General features: G+C 34.4%; 1 long non-coding RNA gene across 1 annotated transcript; it reads right to left on the minus strand.

The window, feature by feature from the left end:
• Nucleotides 1-336: 336 nt before the first annotated feature.
• Nucleotides 337-4,111, minus strand: LOC116481176 (uncharacterized). The gene is made up of 3 exons (XR_009209528.1): nt 4,011-4,111; nt 2,142-2,284; nt 337-399 (listed from the first exon to the last, which is right to left on the minus strand). It is a non-coding gene; the product is annotated as an uncharacterized LOC116481176 (long non-coding RNA).
• Nucleotides 4,112-5,449: the final 1,338 nt, after the last annotated feature.

A 5,449-nucleotide genomic window follows, 5' to 3' on the forward strand; every position in this document is an offset into this window, starting at 1 on the left:
TTTCCAAATAAATGATCATCATTGACCTTTTCTTCTTATTTCTGAGCTTAGTCATTTAATGTATTTTATTTCTGCTGTAATCAAAATGCTATTCATAAGTAAATAACAACAGAAAAATATATAAGTATGTAGATAACAAGAAGGTTTACGTCTACAATTTTCCAACTGAGATATAATCCTGAGGCTACCTAACACTTTCCATGGGATATAAAGACAAAGATAGTTTCATGGAAATAGATTTAGTTAAAATAATTCCTTTTAACAATTTCCCTTCTTCTGCTTCACAAAAGAAAGAAAACTACCTTAGGGGCATAAAAATCTCTGGGGCATTAGAGACGCTACTTGAAATGTTGATGGAGGTATTAAGAAAATTAAGATTGTGTCCAGGAAATGCAGTACCTAAAAAAAGAAAAGAAAATTAAGATTAGGTAACAAATTTTTTTTTTCAATTGAGGGGTACTCAATTATTTTTCTTAAAAAAAATTGTAAAGAGTCTAATTCAATTGTCAATGATAAGTCACTAAAAGTACTTTTGATATGAGACTCCTAGTTAGGATTCTTCAGATAAACAGAGCCGATAGGAGACAGAGATAAAGATATAGATAGATACAGAGACAGAGATAGAAATACAGAGAGATAGAGAGATAGAGGGGGGGATAGAGATAGAGATAAAGATAGAGAAGGGTGATAGAGATAGAAACAGAGATAGAGATAGAGAGAGAGAGAGAGAGAGATAGAGATGGAGATACATAGAGACCTATCTTAAGGAATTGGCTCTTGCAGTGGGGCTAACAAGTCTGAAGTTTGTAAGACTGGCTGGCAGGCTGGAAATTCAAGTAAGAGTTGATATTGCAGTCTTGAAACCAAAATCTACAGAGCAGCCAGTAGGCTGTAGACTCAGGCAGGGTTTCTATGCTGGCTGCAGTCTTAAGGTAGAATTGCTTCTTTTTTGGGAAACCTCAGTCTTTGCTCTTAAGGCCTCCAATAGAATAAATGAGGCTTAGCCACAATATTGTAGGCAATTTGCTTTACTCAAAGTGTATTGGTTGTGAATGTTAATCACCTCTACAAATACCTTCACAGCAACATCTAGACTAGTGTTTGACCAAATAACTGGGCGCCATAGCCTTGCCAAGGTGACACATAAAGTTAACCATGACAGAGATATATGTGTTTTTTGCATATGACTCGAATCAATAAAACTGACTGACATTAGTGTAGCAAAACTTTCATTCTCATCTACTTATTTAAGTGAACATAAGCTTTTCATCTCTAAGGAGGAGAAATAAAGCAAAGTTGACGCTCAACCCTGCCTAACGATTAGTAATATTCATCCATGACTACAATAAACTAATTGTTTAAAAAAATTATATCTATTCCCCTAAGAAATTCATTTGCTTAATAATTATGTATCAAAATGTGTAATACATTCATGCCATTTAGTCCAATTTTGTACTAATAACTAATGAAAACTCAATCCAAAAGAAACATTTGAACAGTTAGAACCTATGGACATGAATTTTAAAAATTAGTTCCCAAATGAGTACTCATGTATTTATTGCTGAGTAATATGATTAATAAGGGATTTTTAAGCATAAAAATCAATTAGGCTATAATTCAGAGGCAGAAATGCAAGTACAAAGAAAACTACAAGTAAAACAATAGAAGATTTTTAAGTATAGAAATATATTGAATTAAGAAACAATTCTGTGGGGGGATGGAATGGAAATAAAAGAACAAAGAAAACTACAAATAAAATTTCTGGTTTGAAAAGCATGGTCACCTAGTTTTGAATGGGTTATAGCTAGTAACACATTGCTATGGTTTTTGTTATATTGAGTGCTTTTAAAATGGCTTTATTCTAAAAGGTCAATATTTACATTATACTGAAAATTACATCCCTTATCATTGTTTACAGTGATGAAAAGAAATTTTAATGTCCCTTTAAATGTGCAGGAGGGTATATAGCTTTTTAGAATTCTTTTAGCAGGTGTGTAAGAAAAAAATTAGGAGACTACTGTCATATACCGATATGCCTTAAGAATACAAAAGACATTTCTGTCTAGAAATAACTGTGCTAAGTGGAGGAAATTTTTCAAGTTCTCAACTCTACAGAATATATTGCTACAACACAACCGAACCTTAGAGATCATCTTGTGCAGCTTCATTGTGAGAAAATTGGGCCCAGAAAAGGTAATAAGAGGGTCTCTTCACCCACTCCAATATCTTTGCCAACATCGTGATGTAGAGACCTCTTGCTGAGATGATTTGGCACAGCATCCTGCTATGTAGACAAGAATGTAAGGGCAAATATACAGTATCAGAATGGTACATGTGAACATTGTAATGGAATTTTATTAAGAAATTTTATTTCCTTAGCACCTCCAAGTTTATCATTTTTTGCTTAGGATAGATTAAAAGTTTGTCCCTGAACTTTCAGAATTTAACAGATATTAATATGGACCTATTTGACAGTCTGATCCTGGCATATAAACTCCTGAAGTATAAAGAACTGGCTACCGAAGATCATGGCCCTCAGATCCCAAAAGCTAGAATCAAAGGGGAAGCTGAGTGCTGCACCCGAGGTAAAGTGCTTAATATAATCATGACTAAGCTTTCTAAAAGAAAATATGGAGAGAAAATACCAAAGTAGTATTGTATTCATTTGTATCAGTTTATATTAGGGTAATAATGTTGTAGGTGATTTTTTTCTTTTTTTTTTTACAAATTTTGTTTAATGGGAAACAAACTCTGAATATTTCTCAAAACAACAGAAGATTGTTTTCGGAAATATTCAGAGTTTCTAAGTTTCTTCACATTCACAAAATTTGGGAAGTTTAGACTGAAAAGCAGTATCAGGAGGAGAAGAAAAATAATTTTAGAGCTTTAAATAGAGATCTACTAAGGAATATAAGGACTGATAACAAATAAATATCAAGGCATTTATGCCTTTATATTTTCTATTTAATACAATTATTTCATGTAATCAATTGAAAAAGAGATAAAACCCCACCCTGTTGGGTTGTGACACATCAGACTTAGCCCCAGAGTAGTATCACTGTCAATGAGGCACAATCCAAACAGGCAAAAAAGGTTTCAGTGGAATTTCATTCCTTAGTTAAACCTCTGTAAAGACAGTAAAGGGAATCTATTTCTAGGCACTCAGCAAAATGTCAAAGTTAGTGCATCTTGTTTTCTCTTCTCTTCTCCAGTGCTCTCAAATTCCACATCCACCAGAGCCTTTCATTTGCCAAAACCAAGGTAAGAGGCCACAAAGAAAAGAAAAAAGAAATAAATAGATGAATAAAAACTTTCTCTGCAATCCCCAGTCTGAAACTGTTTCTTTCCCAACTCATTGATTTGCTGAGATTCAACCACTTTGCTGGGTCCTCCTCCCTTTCCCTTTCTCAAGCTGGTGATGAATATGGGTTGGATTGGGAGAGTGGGAGTGGGCTGCAAGTTACAGGATTCCTGAATCATCTTGCTTCATCTTTACCTTTATAAAATTTGTGAAAAATTAAACATTTACTCACAAAATCATAACAGATACACTGTATCATTTTCTGCAACATCAACAACAACAACAAAAAATCAAAATTTGTAGTGAACGTCCACTTTCTTTTTTTTTATTATTATACTTTAGGTTCTAGGGTACATGTGCACAACGTGAAGGTACTTCTCCACTTTCTTTTAAAAATGACACTGACAAAAACTCTCAGTCATTGAAACCCTGTGAAGTGTGTACTTCAGGGAAATCTGTGTTGATATGCATATGTGCCATGTCAGAATCACTCACTACAGGAATACAGATTGCAGTGTCTGCAGAAGCGTACAGAAGCCACATAGCACTGCTTGGAAAGATCCGTCAGCACCAGCCATTTGCTTTTTCTCATCTTTGCCTAGAAAATTTCTCTTCCAGCCACCACAAGTGGGATATCTCCTGCTCAGTGGTAAATCACTTTTATTTCATAAAATGGCCTCTTAGAGCAATTTTTAATCTATTTTACTACCATGATGATCTGCCTGATCGCGCTGATGTCTTCAAGGTGACAGCACCCACTGCATAATTCTCAGCCTCCTGGATCACACCACAGCCCCTCACTGCCTTCACTGCTGCAACAAAGCAAAAAGCAAATCATTCTTGAATTGCTGAAAAAAAGTATGAATAAATTTAAAAAAACATTCAAAACAATTCCAAAAAAGCATGAATAAATTTTATCATACTTTCAAGACAATTTCATTGTTTGATATTTATTTTCTAGATAATTGATCTACATAATTTAACCATTGTTTCCTCCACCCAAATAAAACACAGAAAGAAGAAATGATATGAAAGGGATATAACTCTGGAGAAAGAAACACAGTCAAGACACTCTATAGATTGGCCCCTTGAAAATATATTCTCACACTCTGCCTGAATTGTCACATTGAATTAGCCAGACTACATAAAACTCCACTGTTGGAGATATTTTGGGTTAACATATATCTTCCTTTGAAGCACAAACAATCTTGGAGTCTTATGTTTAAATCAGCTTATTTTCATACTAAAAGGTGATTAGGGAGAGTTCATAAAAGATGGATTTTATTTGAGAGGTATGAAGGGTTTTTGTAGGGGAGAAACAGTAATATTGGAGCAAGGAGGCCTTCCATGAGAAGGGCAAGTTCAAAGATTATACTTATAAACCTAGGAAAGCACTGAAGAGAGCGTCTAAAGAGGTTGGAAAGTATGAGTAGAGAGTTATGATACAAAAGATGCTCTGCGAGCATTATAATTTCACCCAGGGCAGTGTTTTGCCCTGGAAAAGAGAAGGAAATGTCTTCTAGCACTGAATACTACCCACAGACCCTCTTCATGGACGAGCCCTCCTCCCTGTCTAGCTTCTATTCAGTTACTCACTTAAGCAACATTTATTAATAATCCTCTGTTTATAAATTACAAGAAGAGTTAGATGGGGATTTGGAGGACTGGTGGATAAGCTAGCTATCATCTACAGCTCTACTTCATGGGGAAATGTGCACCAAGTACCCCAATATATGAACTCAACTTATTGTGAGAAAAGCATATAAGAAACAAGTCAGAATATTTTTAGAAAGCATGCAGAAAGAGGAAAAAATTTAGCTACTTATAAGTATCTAAATAGAATGCATACATTTTATTGTCCTACTGAAACAATATATATTTTTTAGTCATTTATACAATAATATAAATTAGTTTAACACAATTGATTTTTTCCTAATTCTTAAGCTGATACTATTGCCAGGAAGGGGAATTTTTATTTTGGTTTGAGATCTAGGCAGAAAACATCATTTTGTAGAGGTTGTACAGGCTGAGATACAGAGATGAAGAAAAACAAACAAACAAACAAACAAACAAAAACTTAGAGCAGTTTAAATCTAAAGGTCTGCTGAAAACCCAGTAGGAACTCAAAAATGTTTTTGGACAAATAGG

This window comes from Hylobates moloch, unplaced genomic scaffold (genome assembly GCF_009828535.3).
Source record: "Hylobates moloch isolate HMO894 unplaced genomic scaffold, HMol_V3 SCAFFOLD_13, whole genome shotgun sequence".
Lineage (NCBI taxonomy): Eukaryota > Metazoa > Chordata > Mammalia > Primates > Hylobatidae > Hylobates > Hylobates moloch.